The sequence below is a fragment of the Saccostrea echinata genome, unplaced genomic scaffold (assembly GCF_033153115.1).
Source record: "Saccostrea echinata isolate AGI-Se365-2 ecotype Australia unplaced genomic scaffold, CSIRO_AGI_Sech_v1 ptg000054l, whole genome shotgun sequence".
Lineage (NCBI taxonomy): Eukaryota > Metazoa > Mollusca > Bivalvia > Ostreida > Ostreidae > Saccostrea > Saccostrea echinata.
The window spans coordinates 45359719-45382429 of record NW_026889803.1 but is presented as its reverse complement, the minus strand read 5'-3'; the positions used below and the strand labels follow the sequence as shown (position 1 = coordinate 45382429).

The following is a 22711-nucleotide window of genomic DNA, read 5'->3' as shown; positions in this document are numbered from 1 at the left end:
TATGTAAAGTCTATAGTTATAGAGAAAAAAAATTCTTTCTTCACCGTAACTTTATATGTTTGCCATTCGATATGATTAATACTCCCCCCCCCCCTTTTCCCCTAAATCGGTTACTTAGTCAGTACTGTATTTCCAGAAAATTTTAATTAACCTGTTAAAAAAAGTTAAGGTCTTTTTTAGAACAAAAATTTCAGTCTCAAAACAAACATGCATCTAAAAAAGTCACAAAACAATAGTAGTTCACAATGTACACGTGTCGGCGGTGGTATTTGAAATTGGCAGAGAGTATGTTTCAAATTCAAGTGTTAATGCCCAATATATTTTATTCATTTATTATTCAAATGTTGGTATCAAATCTAGAAATGATAAAAATAAATGTTATAACTCGGAAATACTCGCACTTCGTTTTCGATGTGACGAAACTTTCACACCTGCACAGTGTCGAATGATTTTGATTGACAGGACAAGCACGTGGACTTCGTGTGAACTTGAAGCAGGAAAATAAAAACGAGTAATACTGTCAAACAGATAGATATGATTTGTTGATAAAAAAAAAAAAGAAGTTACTTTCACTGTCTAATATATTTAGAAAAAAATTTCAGAGTTATTGTTTGATATAGGTACAAACATTTAGTGAAGCCTGAAAGGAAGGGGGGGATGAAACGGAATCTCTCTCTCTCTCTCTCTCTCTCTCTCATTTGTCTGTTTAATAAAAATTATAACAGCATATTACTTAAATATCAAGTTCTGAAAATTGAATTTATAACAAATAATATGAATATGTATCTTTGTATTATCTTGTCCGAGTATAATCACGGCCATCTACAGATACATGCAGAAGTCTGCTCAATAAATCATCATGAAAAATAGAAATGACACATAATATATTATTGTATTAAATATTTAAAATACGAGCGTATAAATGCAAAACGTCCACTGACCATTGTAATTAATTTTTTTTTTTCATTACTTTACATGAAATCGCCTTGACACGGAGATATATGAATGGGTGTTACAATCGCTTTAATTCATTCTATAAGTCAGAAGTTTTCTCTGATTTGTTATCAAATAAGAATAAACATTTTTATTTTCCAACTAAAAAAATATCTTTTATACTTCAGCGTTCGGCAACAATTGCAATGTTTTAATGCGTTAAAAATCGTACTATTAAAAACTTAATGTGCATGAATCGTCTTTCTTAGGACAATTTTGGAGAATTTATTTTATTTACTTATTTATTCATTCATTTATTGGTTTACTTATTTATTTATTTATTTCTTTTTTTTTTGGCACCTGACATTATAATACAATAAAATAGTTTCAATGCAAGGAAAAGATCAGAGGCATTCCGAATATATCGTTCATCTTGCGTTCACCGTTCGTTCACCGTTCACTTTGCGTTCGCGTTTGCGCTCCGTTCGCGTTCTGCGTTCGCTCACCGTTCACTCACCGTTCGCTCTGCGTTCGTTCAGCGTTCGTTCACCGTTCGTTCAGCGTTCGCTCACCGTTCAAGTGGGAAAGTAGAACGTTTCAGGGACTGTAGTAGCTATGTTTTCTATAGTTATCTATATATTGGAAAATTATTGGGGACACCCCCCCCCCCTCCCCCCGGTTTCTACGACAATGTTATGAAGCAAAAATTACATCAGAATTTGTTCTGTTGTTTCAGTGGATTTGAGGTGGAATTACTTGATTTTCATAACATTTTTCATTGTGTTTATCGTTTACATTCATAAAACAAAAATCAAAGATAAAAAAAAACATCTGAATTGATAAAATTGAAAAAGAGAAAGATTTTAATAATAATACTGTCAATAGTTTAGTACTAAATTATATAAATACATGTAGATCATTATTGATTAAAGAATACATTTATTTCTTAGCATGAATAAAAGTCTTTTCATCATATAACTTGAATCTTTAAAAAAAATGTGTTGCACTCCTAACCATACAAATATAAATCTGAAACACAGACAGACCCTGAGACTAATAAATCTACATGTATTTGGTAAAATGTTCTCTGTGTCTTTATTTTCCAGAATAAAAATCAGAGAATCATATACTAATGAAAGTATTTTTTCATGCTAGGAAGCAAAACATCAAATGTTGCACTCCTTCCATTATTTAGTATGTACAGATACTTGACTCTCATTAATGCTGCTTGTGAGGTATATAACATTGTTAAGTTTTAAATTGTATACCAGTTATTGTTTACACTTTGAAAATTCCTTTTTGAATTAATTGTCTTTCAGAATGTTAAAATCTATGGGTTTTTTCTTGTTTTGGTAACACTACATTTTTTTCTGTCATGGTATAACTTTTTTTAAAATTAATATCAGTTTTAATATATATCAGCCATGATCACAACTTGGTCAAACAAAAGTTGCTACAGTCTACATTAAAAAATCAATACTTAGAAAAATTTAGGAAAGTCTTTCTTTCCAATATAAACCATTATTATTTATTTCACAGATCTTCAAATAATATTGAATTTTCAAAATGTCACAAAAAAGTGTTGCACTCCTGACATTTTTAGCATCGTTTTTGGGCATAACTTTTTTTGTGAATTGAGATATCAGTGAGATATTTGGCAGGTATTTAGACATATCACTATGTCTAACTAAAGACATATATTTGGTCATAGAAATTTATTCCCATTGTCTGTATTTTTGTTGATAAAAATATGTTTGGTATTTTTTTTTTAATTCACCCATAAATTACATCAAAGAGAATCTTGAGGTGGCAAATTTAATGGTCCAAATTTATGTGTATTTTGATATTGGCATAGAACTGTATATTTTGTTCTTGAACCAATCCTATGATGATTTTGAAAAGTGCAGGGAAAAAAATTAAAATTCAATTTGGTGACTGCGACAGGTTTGCCTTACATGTATATGTGGAAGCAAAATGATACGATAGCATGAGTACAACACCGTTTATGGAGATGCAATCAGATATGAATACTTTTTTAAAAACGATTTTACACGACATGAGAGCGTGGTGATCTTTTTCTAAAGTTTGTCAAGTATTGAAAATTTATTGTACAGTTAAGAACTTTGATTTTTTTCTCGAACATTCATGCAATGAACTACTATATATGAAAAGATGGATTGAACAATCCTTAAAAAAACTAGTCAATCTATGGACGACACGCTACAACGAACGAAAAGGAAAAATGTGAGGGAAAAAAAAGATTTTTTTTCTTTCTTCCAAGATAAACTATGATATTTTTCATCTCGGAAAAACATGTATGTACAAAATTAAAGAAAAGTAGTGTTGTCAAATCGGACTTCATATGAAGCAGAATTTATTCAAAAACTTCTACATGAGAAGAAGAAAACACTTGCTGTGGCCTTAAAAAGCCTCACTTCGACATTTCGATATATCGACGACGTATTATCAATTAACAATAGTTACTTTCATTCATATGTCGACTCGATATATCCCAGTGAGCTTGAAATAAAAGATACCACAGATTCTGACACATCTGTTCATATTTAGATATTTTACTAGAAAAAGACGTAAATGGTAACCTAACCTTATCATAAAGCTTTATGTTAAACGTGATGACTTAAACTTTTCAGTCGTCATCTTCCCTTACTAATGTAGCAATATACCCTTATCACCTGCATTTGGTGTTTATATCTCTCAGTTGATTCGATACGCAAGAGCATGCTCTATGTATGAACAATTTCTAAAACGAGGCAAGCTATTGACAAACAAGTTGACGAAACAATGATATCAACAGTCTCGTTTGAAGTCATCTTTTCGCAAGTTTTTCGGTCGATACAATGACCTTGTCTGCAAAAGTCTAACAATTAGTATGAAAAGCGTCAGAGTTTAACAAATTGAACACATTCGTGAATCGTAAACTGTTTTTTTGTAAACAGGGCACGAGCTCTGTTATTGTTAATGTGTACGTTTCAACGGGTGTGTTCAATTTGTTAAACTCTGCACACATCACTGACAATACTGGTGAGTTGGTTTTGCTTTCTTACATTTCTACTCCGAATTTTCTGGATTATAGTTTGAATATATTTCATTAATACACAACAAAAATTTTACTTTTCTTAAGTATTAATGATAAAGTTTGCTTAATGAAAGTGCTAGGATGTGTCAATCAAACGCGTCCCGAAATTTGTAGTTTCAATAATTTCCAGATAAAATAAGTTTTTTATTATATTTCCGTTTGAAATGGTATAGCAACATATAAGTCATGATATTATACCGAAAACTTGAGAAAATATTAACTTCAAATCCGTGTCCAAGCACCTTTATCAGTCAAAAACTCTATCTAAAGATTTAATATAAAGATTTCAATAAAAACTGAAATATTAAAATTTTATACATTTAATTATCAAAATATGATATTCAAAGCAATTATAAGAAGACTAGACTTACAGGCCAGTAGAGGGGGACCCGCCCCCTTCTTTTCTGAGTATAGTATTTATGCTATAGTAAATCTTCCTTTAAATGCTGTCCCTTTCCCCCACATTTTGTTGCTGTAAGGTCGAGCACTTTTTTTGTCAGATTATTTTTAGAAGTTGGCCCGACCACTTCTTGGTCCAGCATAGAATATTTTTTGTCAGATTTTTTGGGAACTTCCCCATTCCACCCCACCCCCCACCCCCCACTTTTGAGACCGTTGCTATGGGCCTGACTTAAAAGTTAATAATTTAGTAAAATAAAAATAACAAGCATTCTGAGAGTATTGCATTAGCAATACTAGTCCCCTACCGGCAAGTGTAATCTGGTTCCTGTTAAGAATTGAAAATGCCATAATTCCGTCAAAAATTAATGAAGCGGGACAAAATGCAAACTTGATCTATAACTAATCAAGGTAAAGCCACATACCAAAAATCAGCTCAATATCTACAAGCGTTTAGAAGAAAATTGCGGAAAACCCGTAAAAAATGAAAAGGCCGTAATTTCGTCAAAAATCAATGAAGCGGAACGAAATGCAAACTTGATATGTAACTCATCAAGACACACTCACATACCAAAAACCGGCTCAATATCTGCAAGCGTTTAGGAAAAAAGTGCGGAAAACCAAGTGGGACAGACTGACAGACAGACAGACAGACTGGACAGCTAGATAGACAGACGGACGGACAGACTCAGAGGAAACCTATAGTCCCCTCCGGTTTCACCGGTAGGGGACTAATAAAACGAAAACATCAACCAATGCAGTGGTTAGGAGTGCGAGTCGTCAGTGAAAAGAAACAAGAATTTGGAAAATAGAATTGAAAGCCATTTGAAATTCTGTCCAGTATCTGTAAGTTATATACGACATTCATACCGACATACACTCGCAAGTACTGAAATATAAAAAATGTATAATTATTTTATGAATGCATTGATACTGTGTTCAAAGGGAATGTAACACAATTATAGATTATGTTGTGGAAAGTCGGGTTTGTTTCACAGTGACCTGATACATGTAATCAGTGGTAGATCACCTGTCTATATATAGTTTAAGGTTCTAAGTTCGACTCCTGGTATGATTCATGGTAATTTTCTTATTTATATTTGGTGTTATTACCATAACCTGGAAACGTGTCCCGATCTACCTGGACTGGTGTCTTACAAAGGTATCGGGCCAGTTCGCTCACAGTTGGAGATAGATACTTAGTTGGAAGAGAAACTTTCTAGAATCCAGAATGTTTTTCATTCCTGCTATATATAAGAGCTGACGCAGTGCCCCGAAAGGACAACTCGTAATGAAACATCCGAATAAAGGCTCTTAAAGCCTTACCGTATTATAATCACCACGCTGCTCATTCAAGTAAAAGGTGGGTTCGTTTCTAAAAACAAAGACTTTGTCCTTCTGATACTGATTATTTACACCTAGGTACATGTATTTTGGTCTCCTTCTGCCGCTGAATATTTACACCTATGTACATGTCACCTTCTGCCACTGAATATTTACACTTACGTACATGTACATGTATTTTGGTCTCCTTCTGTTGCTGATTATTTACACCTATGTACATGTATTCTGGTCTCCTTCTGTCGCTGATTATTTACACCTACGTGCATGTTGTATTTGGGTCTGTAACAATGAAATGTAGAAGTGCTCTCGCGATGGCTCCGCCATACTAATGGTCACACCTTCAACATATTATATATCCAAGCCAAATTTGTGTCCTACCACTGATGTTTAACATGTGTGCGAGGTCAACTCACCTCTACTTTGTGCTCGCTTTGTTGCTCGTAACTGATAGATCGTCTGTACAAGGAGTCGAACAGTCGAGAGCGAGGACCCTTTCCCTAGATAAGACTATCGTCTGGGGACCCGGTCTTAAGGCCAGGTTATCGTTACCTGTCAGATATTTCTTTGTTCAGGCTGTTGATCAGTTTGGAAAAAAGTATGTATGTATTCCTTTCTATTTTAAAGGGGCATAAACACAGATTTGAAGTTTATATCCACCAAAATTTTCTATACAATGTTGCAAGAGCGTGCCATACCGATTATGAAAGCGTGTTTAGATACCCCTTTTTACAAAAAAATATCAGAACTACGAATCTCGGGTGTGTTTGATTGTCACACATCTTTGCACTTTCACCAACTCAAATTTATCACTGATATTCAAGAAAGGTGGCAAATCTGTGGTATACTAATGAAAGATATTAAAATAATAATCAAGAAAAGTCGAGTAGAATTGTAAGAAAGCAAACACAACAAACAAATGTTTTCTGTTCGTGTTCAGTGCATGATGCAATGTTAGCAAATTGAACACATTAAACAATTATAACCGAGCTTGAGCCTATGTTTACAAACACAGATGTTTGCTAAAAGTTGTAAAGAATGTCATTGAATATTAAGAATTGTCATCAAAGTGGAGATCAATACATCAAAGTAAGTAAGTAGAAAAAATAAAATTTGTATTAAAAAAAAATAGAATGCAAGTGTATTTATGCCCCTTTAAAGCATGTTACATCTGAAATTTTGAGCTTGTCTGTAATTTGTGGCAACATCTAGTTTCTTGCTTTCCGACTTGATTAATGATAAATGATCAATAACTCTCTCAAATACTCTGAGAATCATTTGTATAATATTGAAGTGCATGTTTGCTCATTTTTACCTGTACCAAAAACGAAACTTTCGTAGATTAATGCATAAGAATACAAGTTTCCCCCTTCTCTTTGTTTCAAGGAATCAATGATCAATGATTAAGGTGGGACCAAAATAGCTGATCAAAGTTTTACATAGGATTTTATGGGGAAAAATTCTTTGTAAAATTCTTTATCACAAGAAGAGCAAAGTCATCATTAGTCATATTTTTATAGAAACATCTTCAGGTAGTGTAGATTCAGGTTTGTTCAAATCATGGCCCCTGGTGGATCGTTGATATAAAACATCATTTTAAAGTGATAGAATTTATATTTTAATAACTGCAACACAGGGCCATTAGGTTACATGTGTATGTTCGTGTATTTGACTATGATTACTAATGCATAAAGGACTAATGTGACATTAAAATTGAAACGCCAACAATCATGTTCAGGTATAATAGGAAAAGTAACGACTTTACTCTAATAAGTTAATTAAGCGCAACAATTTAAAGAATAAAAAAAACATCTATTTATCAAACAAATTATATTTTACGCAAAATGATTTTATCCATGAACTTCAATACAAGCATTTCGTGTTTTTATTTCATTACACACGTCTGTATTATATTCAACTGTTTACCACAGCTGCTTGTTTAATTAAAAAACAACAACAGTTTTTAAAATACAGAAATACTGTTTATTGAAACAAATTATTTTATGTCATAGTTTTATTTATGAACTTTTTTGTACTCTAATTTAATATAAAACAATTACTAGTATATGATCCAACAGTTGGTGTGAAACAATTCAGCCAAAATACGACCCAATGGCAGGATATATTTGCTAATAAGGTTAATTATAACGACCATAGAATTTACGAAATGCTGACTTTCAACGAGGTTGTTAAAATCCATGTAACATAAACTTGTCTGCCAGTAGCTTGCTTCTGTTTAAAAATTCATCGTACTCAGAGCATGCCCTTGAGTATCGAATATGTTCGGAGACAAAAACATCATATACAGGTGAAAGCATAACATAATATGATAAGGTGATAAGATAAACATATCTGGGAATTCAACTATTACATATGTTACAATGGAAACAATGTATTCAAAAGAAATTATTTTATTCATTCATTTTTACAGTCAAAAACTCAAAGCTAAAAGCAATTATAGGTTGAAATGCAACCAAATAATAAAGATCCTTGTAATATATACCAAGGACGAAATGTTATATGTCTTATTGTTTTGCAATGCTTTTAATACCGCAAAGGGATTTCAAGTTTATTCTCTGTAAATTTTAATCTAATCCTATCTTGTTTTGGAAAAAAAACTCCACATTTTTATATAACTGGTGATCACTTTTTAAAGGCATTGGTGCAGTCATAATTTTCACATTTCAAAAAAAAAATCAAATTAAATTATTTAAATAGAGCTTTGTTATGCAGATAAAATTTATATAAAAAGCTAATTTTTTTGTTTCCTTGGGTACGAAGGCTTGTTTGTAGATGTTTCCAAAACTTTTATTATTAATGCTTAAGAACAACTAACCTGACTTTCAATGTTGACTACCACATAATCTAGAGATGTCTGGATGCAAGAAGCTACAAGTAGGGGTTAATATTGCTAACAAAATAGAACATTTTCAATTCGAGGTAACCAAAGCAACAGTGTTATATTCTTAGACAAACTTTATCAATATTTGATATTCAACTTTAGTTCTATAAGATAAGTACTATTCAAGGTGAGTTAAAAGACTGGTTAAAAGAAAAATGAAAACGTGCCAACCAATGACAACAACATTAATTAATGCGTAATCTAATCAAATATTTATCAAAGAATTAATTAATATTCAAGCTTTTAGAACCTTTATTAAGGAATTTTGATTGGTGGATAAGCTCCGTATACAATTTATTAATGCAATTTGTTCCAGAAAGCAATTTTCATTTCTAGTAAGCGTATACATGATGCTACGGGTAAGAGAATACACGTAAGTTGCACGCTTTGATCATTCCTAAGAACATTTTAAAGTATTTGAATACATGTATGTGTATAAAAGGGTGTCACCTGTTGAGTTTATATGAGGCAAAAGCTCTAATAGAACGATTGGTGCCCCTTAGATTGTCCTTCAAGTCGACTACACACTCCTTAAATAGCAAGTTTTGATACATATTTTGATATATACTTTTACTAGAATTAAAAATTGTACGCTTTCAATCACAGATATTTTAGACGATTCCTTTTTCGGACGCCATGCTTTCAATTACTAAATGTTGTACAAAAATTGTAAAACGATAACCAGAAATTCAATTATTTGCAACTGCACAAGACAATGATTCTATACTAAACTTGGGAAATCCTGAGTTGTAAATTTTTGAACCGTTATCTATGGTATTAAATGCATTTTTTGTAAACTAGTTATATTTTGGAAACCAATGGTTCACTCAACAAGAACATTTTGGGACATTGGTTTGAAACATATAATGTGGACCATCTATCGTCTTGAACATTTCATTTTCCCCCCGACCACTCAATTGTTTCAATGTGGATAAGAATTTATCATCCCCCAAATAACCCCACTTTAAAAATCAATTTAATTTGTATAAAACGGGAAGTATACTGGATCAGGAAACTGTGTACCCATATGGTTGAGACGACCAAATCAGTAGAATGGGAAATCTTTTCTGCCCAAGGTGTGCCATTTGTGAATGCATTTTTAACAGTACGCAGGAACGTAAAGGTTGTCAAACAATGAGCAAAATATACAGGATGTTTGATTCGATATATATATATATATATATATATATATATATATATATATATATATATATATATATATATATATATATATATATATATATATATATATATATATATAATTTTTGCCAATAAACAATATGGTCTACAGCACATTCGCTCAATACTCTACTTTTTTGTTTGTTTGTTTGTTTGTTTTTGTTTTTGTTTTTTTGGAACGATGTATATGTGTTATCCGAAAAAGCTAAAGCAAGTCCATATTTGGATTTCTTCAACACCAGAATGCAAACTAGTTGCCCAACATAATTCTTTGAAACACCACGGGTGTTGGAAGATGATGGGTTCTTTAAGCTGAATTTGCACACAAAGGTATAGATGCGTTAAACACAAGTAATATTCTTAATCGTAAAAAGTTTAGTCTTGTATTCTACAACATTTTAAGCTGAAGTCTACATCTTACATTCCCTATGTTTTTCGACTATTGCATCCACACTTTCCAATTATGAACGAACTCAATAGAGCCCAGATATTAACTGTCTAAATTAAAATCCTCCTAAGCGTTCTTCCTTTTTTGTCCACTATAGCCCACTTGGAAACATCATTACCGGTGAGGTAGATATAGTAAGACATTTTAAAAGATTCAAACTTGAGCTAGCTCTGATCTTTCAAATTGCAACAGAACTTAATTTCTATTATGAATTCTGAGGTGGGTTTTTTTTTCGATTTATGACTATTGTAGACGATGGGTTAAATATATATGAAAGGGAACACATAAATACTGTCAGAATGGATAAAGAGTTTTAGAAGAATATTAAAAAATCGCATTTGAAAGTCTACATGATGAATAAATCATAAATAAATACTTCGACTATTGCTTCCATACTTTCAAATTACAAGAAAACTTCACAGGGCCTAAATATCGAACATCTGAAACATAAAACTCCAAGGTGTTCAACTACATGTATAATCCTTCCGGACACATCATTATTTCGGACGTAAATATAGTTAACAATGAGGACTGTAAATTACTTATTTTAAAAGGGCAAAAATTAAGGGAACCCTTCAACTGGCGTCATAATTACATAAATGTTATGAATTCTATAGAAGATTACGCCAGGCGATGGGCAAAACATGAAAAAGAAGACGTTGACTGTCAGAATGGATCAGATAGATGTTTAAATCTAGCATTAAGCGATGGAGAGGCAATATGAAAACCATCTATCCTTCTGTGATCAATTATTCAGAAGTAAAAAGGTATTTCATTAGATTAAACGATCAGTATTTAATGGTTTCAGATGACAAAGCGGGTAAGAAAATTGTCTTTGTTTGTAAGGCTCATTATTTTGGTTGTATTTTAGAGGACCTAGGATTTAATTCTGCAAGTTGTAATCCAATTTATGCCCATAGCTCACTTTCTAAGGAGGACATTCTTAAAATAACATATGTCAGTTTTAAATACATGTGTATTTTTAATACTCCCAACTATCAAAATGAATTTGAATTACCATACCTATACTGGATTCCTAAACTTCATAAAAGTCCTTACAAACAAAGATATATAGCGGATTCCAGTAAATGTTCTACCAAGCATCTTTCTTACTCCTCGCTAAAATATTACCAGCAGTGAAGGAGAAACATCAGGAGTACTGTACAATAATATATTTGAGAAGTGGTGTAAGTCAGATGTGGATACTCAAAAATTCAAGGAACTTTAAGAACATTTGAAATCACAGAATTTTACCAAAATCAAGAACATCAAAACGTAAGACTTTTCAACACTTTATACAACAAGACCCCACGACAAATTTAAGAACAGGCTTTTTGACATCATAGATTTTAAATGAAAATGGAACTCGTAAATTTACTTACCTTGTCATTGATCATTTGAATCAACATTTTGATTGCAAACACAAATACTCTGAAGTTGATATTAAAAAGATGCTTGAGTTTCTGATTGAGTAGTTTTTTGGAGACCAGGTCTGCCAACAATCTATCGGAATTCTAATGGGTGAAAGTTGTGCCCAGTTATCAGCAGATCGATCTGTTTCGTATTCATATAAGCAAAATTTATACAAAATCTTATACACGAGAAAAAGAAAACACTTGCAGTAGCATTAAACTCGACATTTAGATATGTCGACGTCTTATAATCAATTAACAATAGTTACTTCCATTCATATGTCGACTCGAGATATCCCAGTAAACTTGAAATAAAAGATTCCACAGATTCTGACACATCTGTTTCATATTTGGATATTTTACTAGAAAAATACGTTGAAATAGTAACCTACAACAAAGCTTTGTGATGACATTGATTACAATCGTCAAATTTCCTGAATTATGTAGCAATATACCCTTGTCACCTGCATAATTATATTGGGAGTTTCTCATTGACAATATCTATGTAGTCTTTGGAGATCATCTCTTCCAACAATCGGTTTGAATTCCAAATGACTAATTGTAATCCATTATTAGCCGAACTGTTTTATATTCTTATGAAGCAGAATTTAGTCAAAACTTCCACATGAAAAGAAGAGAACTCTTGCTGTGGATTTAAAATCAACATTTTGACATATCCACGACGTTTTATCAATAAACAATAGGTATTTTAATTCATATGTTAACTCGAATATTTCCAGGTGTACCCTATATAAAGGCACCTCAGAGTGTGCCACATCTGTTTTGCACTTGGATGTTTACTGAATGTGGACTTTAATAGCCAACTTAGAGTTAAACTATATGACAAACGGGATGACTTCAGCAGGGTTCTCCATCATTTTAAATTTGATTGTGAAGGAGATTGTGCGAGAAACACTTTCACAATGTTTTGATGAAATCATTATACTATACTGTAATACAGGTATATGAATGGAGAGAAATATAAAGGATATATTCTTTCCACAGTTTAATATACAAATGATAACTTAATTCAAATTGATTTAAACATCAACAAGTCTTGGCCTAAAATTCCTCCAAAGGGCTGCTGCCTCTTCAAAATTGAAATGTTCAACCTGAGGTCCCTAAGTTGCTTCAAGCAACTTTTCCATCTTTCCATATTTTTGTAGTAATATTTCACTATCAACTGCTTATGGTGTTTAAGTCTCCTGAGTGATTCTGCACGCAAGAGTATGTTCTGAGTTTTTTTTTTAACCGGGGTCGGTTGTTACAGGGTTTTTCAACTTTCTCGTTTAAAATCAGCATTTCGCAAATGATATGATTGTTGTAAAGACCTTGTTTATTTGTTTGCAAATATAATTGGATCATTATAGCTTACTTAAATCCTACCAATTGTTAGGCCATTGTTTTATACAAATTTGACTACAGATTACACCTGATCAATACAGAGGGCTCACGGTAGGTGTGACCGGTCGACAGGGGAAACTTACTCCTCACTAGCACCTGATCCCACCTCTTGTGTTTCCAAAGGACCTTTTCTTCTTCTTAATCTAGCGGGAAAACCGTCATGATTTTATTGAGTTTTTAACTCTCTAATAACAATTATAAAATCCAAGTCCCCCTATGTATTATGATAATTATGGTTAAGTTGGTCATAAATTTAAATACTTTTGAAAATCTTATTTAAACCTGAATATTTAGTCAGCAAACTGTATGCACGATGGCAATGCTCTGCAATAAAACGTCTTTTGTTATTATCAACAGCATTTTGGCATATGTTTAAATACAAAAAATAGCCCCACGTGACTTTTCACACAAATTTGAAATAACTCTAAATATGGCGATGGTATTGACGCTTATTTATTCATTTAGACAAATACTTTGAATATTGCTGATTAAAAAATGTTGATTGTAAATATCTAAGATGGATGGGCGCGAATGAGAATATTCAAAATTAATTTATCTAACTTTAATTCATTAATTCTAACGAACAACAAAGACTGCATGTTCACAACTCATTAATATCACGATAAAAGTGTTCGTGTAACAATTACTTCGACGAAATTGTTTTTTTTTTTTTGTTTGTTTGTTTGTTTGTTGTTTTTGTTTTGTTTTTTAAAAATAATTTTAGATATAGAGTAACGGACGAAAAATGACTGTAATTACTATTATATTTTGTCTTGATGAATATTAATTGTTTTCTTTACGACTACTTTTTTATCTTTTATATTATAAAAATGTACACTCTACAGGTAATACTCATGAACTTCCTGTGTTTACTGTTTTTGTAGAGGGATTATGAAAAGCTATAAAAATTATCAGTACTTTTATCTATTTTTCATTAGCACATTTTTATTATCGTTTTCAATAAAAATATATTTGTAGTTTTACCCATTCCCTTGGTGAAAAAGCTTTTGAAGTAAATGTGACTCAGACGAATGGGAACCGAGCTCGAATTTATGCCCAGGTTTTGGACCTATTTGATGGGAGCTATGTCGTACGATTCCGTCCAGTTGTCACTTACAGCAGTCTTAAAATAAACCTACTACACAATGAAAACCATGTATCTAAATCCCCTTACTACTTGAGAGGTAAGTCGCTGTAAGAACATACGAGGTTGTTTTGATTTGGGGTTGATAATCAACCCAGGGGAAAATATATTTAATGAAAAATCAGAAGATACACCTTTGGCTATCAGTGATCTTTATTTTCGTGATACAGACTGGTAAGTCTCCCTGAGAACATTTAGACACTGTTGTGCAAGTCCGTTGTCATAATCAACCGGGGGAGGGGAAGGGGGTAAATTACATGAATCAACCTGCTAAAAACATGTATTGTTTAAAGGACTTATTGCATATTTCTAAATTATTTGAAATTAAAAGCATAAAACGTTCCTTATGACCACAGTTTATAAATTTTGTGTTTTTACTGCAGATAAACCGCGGTAATTAATCAATTATTGACTCAAATGAAAACCCCTGATTTAAAAATCCAAGTTAATTAGATAGCTATCACGTGACCCTGTGACGTCAAAGGCGACAATGGCTGATCAGCTCCTCACGTTAATCTTACGAAAATATACGCGATACAACCTGAGTTTTCTGCGTTGTGGATGACCAAATCGCTTATTTTATCGATATGAAATTGAATATCCAACCTTATATGTTAGAATTGCAGCAAGAAAAAAATCTGAAAAATTTGTTTACATTGTATTTAAATAGCATCGACGATAGCGAGGGAGACGCGGCGAAGACGAAGAAACTCGCCATCAGAATACGATTCGATTTGTCATCTTATCACACGTATTTACTTATTTGATTCACAAATTTAACATTATATAACTTTGTTGTTCTTTGTTTTTAACATAATATTAATTTATACAAGTTTTCATATGTTTTTTTAAAGGATGGCGATCTTGAAAAATAATTTCCCGATCACGAAACATTGCCGTAATCAAAGCTACAGATTCTAAATGTTTGGAATAAAAAACGAAAATATCTCAGAAGCCTTATACCATAGAACTAGTTAATGTTTCTATAGTAATTGAAAAGCACATTAATTTTTTCAGCATTTTTCGTAATTAAGCTGCATTTGTCGTTGATAACTCCGTAAATAATGTGCATATTCTCATCTCTCTATCACTGAATTGTCGCCTATGACGTCAGAGCAGTATTTCGCCGAAATCCGACTGAAATATGCATATTGCCATATTTGAATTTCAACTCCTAATATCTCTTAAAATATGCTTTCAACAACGTTTATTCTATTCAGTATTTTAATAAACAAGGTTGTAGATAATATTTTTCATAAAATTACGATTTTTGAAAGATCATGCGATAAGTCCTTTAATGATCAGCAATATAATGAGATTTCTCTTTTTTTTCCTTTCTTTAGGAATGGTATATCATGAAGACTGTAACTGCCCAATGAGTAATAAAGAGAAATGGTATAAATCACATGACTGCCCTGACTCTTACAAACAGATAGACAAAGATCTGTCCATATTTAAAAAAGTCAACCTCACTGAAGTAGCAACAGAAGCCATTGATCGTTTTATTAACAAAGGCTTGTACATGCCGTGCATGAAAGGTCTTACACGTTGCAAGCAAAGTCTCATACACTACCGTATCATCAACAACAAGGTAACCTTCACATAAGAGTGATGTCAACAACATAGTTAACATATCATATTGATGTAATCAATATTAACATATCATACATAGTCTTAAACACTACTATATCATCAACAAGTTAACCTTCACATCAAAGAGATGTAAACAAATCATAATAAACAACGAGGTAATCTTCAGATCAGAGTAATGTAAACAACAAAGTAGACATATTAGACATATCATATTGATGTAAACAACAAACTAAACGATATCATATCAATCTTAATCACTGCTGTATCATCAACAACAAGGTCATTGATTACTACATGTACATAGCAGCAACAAAATAGCTCTACCACATCATCAACAGCAAAATTAAATATAACATGCAGCTTAATTTACATTCTTACATTCCACTATATCATTAGAAACAAAATAAATATCACATACACAGTTGTACAGTCTACCCCGTCATCTTCAGCAACAAAATAAACATGATAAGCAGTTTTATACACACACATCATGAGAACTAATTATTTGTACAGACAAAAATTCTCTTGAATGTTTCATCTCGTTTAGCTGAATATTTATACTAGGAAGCAGACACTTTTTCCTGAACACTTTCCAAGCAAGAAAATAAAGACAAAAACTGAATGTTAAAAAATGAACAGGATTTTGGTTTTGTATTTCAGATATATAGGAGAGCTTACGGAGGATATTTTGTATACAAAAAGTTTAGTGATGCTATTTTACTTTCTCTGACCAGAAAGGTATAATCAAATGATATTTATTACATTTACATACATCCTCTTTCATGCTCCCGATCCATCAAGTTTTGGACAACCTATTCATTTGTTTCTGTAAATCTGTCAGATGAATTTTTATTCTTGGTACATGTATTACTTTAAAGGTGGATGTTTTCCCTTATTAATTAAGAATTTCAGATTATGTATTGTTAGTTTTAAATATATAATGAATTGTTAGTTCTAAATTTATAATGAATGAATATATAGTAAAGCAGGATTTGCTTATTCAAAAGAATTCTTATCACTTATTTAGTCTTCACCCACACACATATATTTCCATGTTACAATGCTGATGCTGCAACATCATGAAGAAAAAAATTCTATCTTGTTATTTACGTACACGTTATTTTTGTGTGAATGGATTATTTTGACAATTTTTAAATTTTGTTTGTGTAATGAATTCATAGTGTAAAATTAACCCGAGCATGATAATCATATATTTACAAGTAATGTAAATTAACATATTGGTGTCTTTCAAATCGACTTCAGATATAACAATGACATTTCGTCACTTACCAATATTTACTTCCATTCATTTCGATATGTCCCAAGGAAATCGAAATAAGAGACATCACGGAGTCTGTCACATCTGTTTCATTTTGGATGTTTTACTTACTACATTTATAGACAATAAGGGCCAAATAACAACCAAATTGTATTACAAACGACATGACTTCGGTTTTTCCAACGTCAACTTCCTTTACTTATGTAGCTGTATTCCGTTATTACCTGTATATGGTGTTTGCTTCTCCCAGTTTATTCGATATTCAAGGGCATGTTCTGATAAAATCAGTTTTTAAACCGAGGCATTCTACTGACAGATAAGTTGATGTAACAGTGATTTCAACAACCTCGTTTTAAGTCAGCATTTCGTAAATTCTTTGGTCGTTATAGGACCTTGTTAGCAAATATTCCTAACACTGAGTCGTTTTTGGGCTAACGGGTTTCATACCGATTGCAAAGCCTTTGCTTTTATACTATATTTGACTACGGAATATTCCGCCTACCTGATCAATTATAGAATACATATAGGGCTCACGGCGGGTGTGACCGATCGACAGGGGGGTGTTTACTCCTCCTGGGCACCTGATCTCATCTCTTGAATTTCTTGGGGTCCGTATTCTATTCCCTGTTAACAGATCTGTATTGTTTGTAGATTTATTTTTAGATCGATCACTCCTCGTTATCTTCACACGATTTTTATTATATCTTGCGAAAAAAATGTACAATTTCAGAAAATTAAGCCTTTTTCCAAATGATTTCAGTTATTAGCAATTTATCAGTGGGAATAATTTAAAAAAGAATTTGAGGGAATTTGAGACTGCCTTTAGTACTTTATAAAATGTGATTCATAGTGATATAATATTTCTTTACCTGTTATTTATGTTTACATATGCTCTGCACACAGGTAAGTTAAATAATGTGTTTTGTAGGTTGTTCTTCCTGACACTGAATTCTTGGTAAACCTTGGTGATTGGCCACTTGAGAAGAAAACTATAGCAGAAGATCCAATCCCAATATTCTCTTGGTGTGGATCAGATGACACCAAGGACGTTGTCATGCCAACCTATGACCTCACCTGGTCCACTCTCAAAATGATGTCCCGGTAAAATGATACCAATGGAAGATTTAATTATAATTGTTCTTTATTAAGATATACTGTAAATAATATGAAGAAAAGTAAGTGATCATTTAGTTGTAAAATTTTTGTAACTTTCATTTTTAAGTTAATTATAATCTTATTTTTCAATCTTTTTGTATATAACATATCCTGGAGAAGACGAACTTTTTTTGGTCATTCGTGCGGCAAAAGCAAGAAAATTAAAGCTCATCAAAATAAGGAAAAAAGATTTGTTGTCAAAAACAAAAAAGTTTTTTCCTTTATATTTATGTAACGAAAAATATAAGACATATATTATAGCTAACATTCTATTTTGATTATATCATAAATTTATGATTCTTATATAAAAAATTCAATTTTACCATTTTGATTTCATTTTCCCCCTTTTTCTCATATGTACATAACAACATACCATTATTACCTGCATATGGAGTTTATGTCCCAGTAGAGCATTTTCTGTAGTTCGTACGGGCAATTCCTAAAACGGGTCAAGCTATTGACAATAAGAATAAGATGATCATCCAAGGATAATAACAGTCTCATTCAAACTAAACATTTCGTCAATTTTATGGTCGATACAATGACCTTGTTAGCAAATACAATCAATCGTTAAGTCGAATGTTCACTGATTTTTTTTTTTTCATACAAATTGTTAGGCCATTATTTTCACACTGAATTGTCGACAGATTTTTCCGTTTACCGATCATAACAAGGAGCACGCAGAAGATGTTTACTTCTCCGTGGCACCTGGTCCCACCTCTAATGTTTTTAAAAGGCTGCGTTTGCTCTGCTCACAATTTATATTGTTTCAATGGATTTTGAGCTTTGATTACTGTTCATTATCTTCATATGAAAATAGAAATAGGTTAAATGTACTTTCACTTCATTATAATTATCGTTTTTATTTCGGCATTCCGTAGAAACAGAGGGTATTTAAGTTTTCTGTAAGATAAGTGATAATAAATGGACTTCGAAACAGTAGTAATTATGACCTTTTGTTTCGAAGGGTAAATTTTGACATACTGTCCGTCCAGTCAACAACAGTGGCCTGGGAGAACAAGACCGAGAAAGCTTTCTGGAGGGGATGGGATAGTCGACAGGAGCGACTTGACGTCGTTGTTATGTCACGAAAAGAACCGCACCTTTTAGATGCAGCACTAACTCGCATGTTTTATTTCAAAAAGGAACCAAAAAAATATGGAGAGCTCGTTAAATATACATCTTTCTTTGATTTCTTTAATGTAAGCATGCATGCACATGCCACATACAAAAAATACTGATTGTTTGCTCAACCCTTAAATGAATAAATTCGAAATAAAAGAGAGAAAAAAATGAAAATATTTAATGCAAGTCCACTGAATTGTGTTTTGTGCCAAGTGTTTTTCTTTTTAATTTTCAGTATAAATATCAGATTAATTTAGATGGCACTGTTGCTGCCTACAGATTTCCATATTTAATGGGAGGTAACTCTGTTGTGCTCAAACAAGACTCTCCATATTATGAACATTTTTACAAGAGCTAAGAGCCAAATAAACACTACATTCCATTCAAAGGGGACCTCAGTGACCTCCGACAAAAAATATTATGGGCAAAGAGCCATGATGAGGAGGTAAGGTAATTATTTCGTACAAAAATTATGAGTTTAGTTATTTTTTGTGGTCTTGAAATTTAAGATATTTTTGTAATTTATTTTTTATTTCTTCAACTATCAATTGTTTTTTTTTTAACTTGTTTAACTACATGTACATTTTATGTGAATTTTAGGCAAAGAGAATATCTAGAAATGCTCAAGAATTTGTCCGAGATAATTTATTCCCAAAGGACATTTTCTGCTATTATGTGAAGTTGTTTAATGTAAGTTATCATTGAGTATAAAACGCATTTAAAATTTTAGAAATTGAAAAAAAAATCATATTTACGGGAAAGATCTTGTAGTTTATATTCTATTGTTATTTTGTGCCTATATCCATTTATGAAATCAAAATAACTTTTTCATGTACTTCACTATGTCAAGAAATTAACAAGAAAAATAATTTTGCTCCTTAAAAAAAGAAAGATGGTTTTTAACACAATTATCCTTTTGGAAGACATTGCAGGCATTCTGAAATTATTTCATTTGTGTAAACACTTCTGATGTTTTGGGGGTTATTCATGATTCAAAATTTAGTCAAAATTGTCTTCTTCGGGGGGGGGGGGGGGCAAACTTGATTTTGTAGTTGAAAAAGAAATTATATTCAAAATAGTAAAAAAAAAAAAAAAAAACTATAAGCAACGAACAAATACTACATTTTTCCCTTATAAGGTCATGAAGTCCAATTGCCACAATAAATTTCGCATGAGTACAATTAATTTATATGGCAAAAAATAGGGGAAACTTTGCAATTTTATAAAGTGTACGCGAGAGACTTTTTCATGTGATTTAATTATGGTGTTCTATGTCCCTCCAAACTAGCGAGTAACGGTTGAACATTTTCAGGTTCTGTAGCACAATAGAACAAATACGTTTTTGATATACAGTATCTTAAGTTTTAGACAAAATATTGTGATTTTCAATTAAATCCCTGGTTTCTATGAACGGGGTTAAAATTACCGAAAATACTGTAGTCTAAAAGTATATGTGGTACTCCAAGATATACAGCAATACTCATCTGAAAGATCAGTTTTATTATTAAATGTTCAACATCTATTTCAAGGAAAGTTATGTTTTGTTTTGTTTTTTTAAAAGAAATTTTCTGACTTGTTGGTGTCCAAGCCTGAAAGGCCAGATAATTCCTGGGAGCTTGTAGAACAGCCGAATGACAACGACTCAAAGTGTGACTGTAAGCGATTAAAAAAGGTCAAGGTAAGTCATTCTGATGACATCAGGTTTGTATGTAAGCGATTAAAAAAGGTGAGGGTAAGTCAGTCTTAGGACTCCAGGTGTGACTGTAAGCGATTAAAAAAGGTCAAAGGACTACATGTGTGCAAGTTAGCGATTAAAAAAGGTCAAGGTACATGTAAGGCATTCTGAGGACTCCAGTTGTGACTGTAAGCGATTAAAAATTCAAGGTAAGTCATTCCGAGGACTCCAGTTGTGACTGTAAACGATTAACAAAGGTCAAGGTAAGTCATTCTGAGGACTCTAGGTGTGAATGTAAGAAATAAGTGATTAAAAAAGGTCATAGTAAGTCATTCTGAGGACTCCAGGTGTGACTGTAAGAGATAAGTGATTAAAAAAATCCAAGGTAAGGAATTCTGAGGACTCCAGGTATGACTGTGTGAGATAAGTGATTAAAAATGTCAAGGTAAGTCATTCTGAGGACTCCAGGTAAGACTGTAAGTGAGTAAAAAAGGTCAAGGCAAGTCATTCCGAGGACTCCAGGTGTGACCGTAAGAGATTAAAGAAGGTCTAAGTAAGTCATTCTGAGGACTCCATGTGTGACTGTAATGAAATATATGGAGATAACGAACAGTATTCAAGCTCAAAAGTCCATTAAACAATACAAAATAGGAGCAGAGCAAACACGGACCTCTAAACATCAGAGGTGGGATCAGGTGCCATGGAGGAGTGAGGATCCTCTGCCGACCGGTCACACCCGCCGTGTGCTCCTTGTCATGATCGGGAAATAACAGAAAAATCCGTCGACAATTCAGTGTGTAAATAATGGCCTAACAATTAATATGAAAAACGTCGGTCAGCATTTGACTCAATGATAAATTGTATTTGCTGACAAGGTCATTGTATCGACCATAGAACTTACGAAATGATGACTTTAAACGAGACAGCTGATATTCTTGTTTCATCAACTTATTTGTCAATAATTTACCTCGTTTTAGAAATTTTACATACGTAGAGCATGCTCTTGCGTATCGAATCAACTGAGAGATATATACCCCGTATGCAGGTGATGAAGGTATATTGCTGCATAAGTAAGGGAAGTTGACGATTGAAAAGTTAAAGTCATCACGTTTATCATAAAGATTGGTTGTTAGATTACCATTAACGTCTTTTTCAAGTAAAATATTCAAATATGAAACAGATGTGTCAGACTCTGTGGTATCTTTTATCTCAAGCTCACCAGGATATATCGTATCGACATAAGAATGGAAATAGCCATTGTTAATTGACAATACATCGTCGATATATCTAAATGTCGAGTTGAAGGCCACAGCAAGTGTTTTCTTCTTTTCACGTACAAGATTTTGGACAAATTCTGCTTCATATGAATACAGAAAAAGGTCTGCTAATAACGGGGCGCAATTGGTACCCATAGGAATTCCAATAGATTGTTGGAAGACCTGGTCTCCAAAAACCACATAGATATTGTCAATCAGAAACTCAAGCATCTTTTTAATGTCAACTTCAGAGTACTTGTGTGAACAATCAGAATGTTTTTGAACAAAATAATTTTGCAGATGACCAATGACAAGATAAGTATATTTACGAGTTCCATTTTTATTGAAAAAGCAGCTGTCAATTATATC

General features: G+C 32.4%; 1 pseudogene; it reads left to right on the top strand.

Moving 5' to 3' along the window:
• The first annotated feature begins 6165 nt into the window (after positions 1–6165).
• Positions 6166–21391, top strand: LOC133204929 (protein O-glucosyltransferase 2-like; annotated as a pseudogene).
• Positions 21392–22711: the final 1320 nt, after the last annotated feature.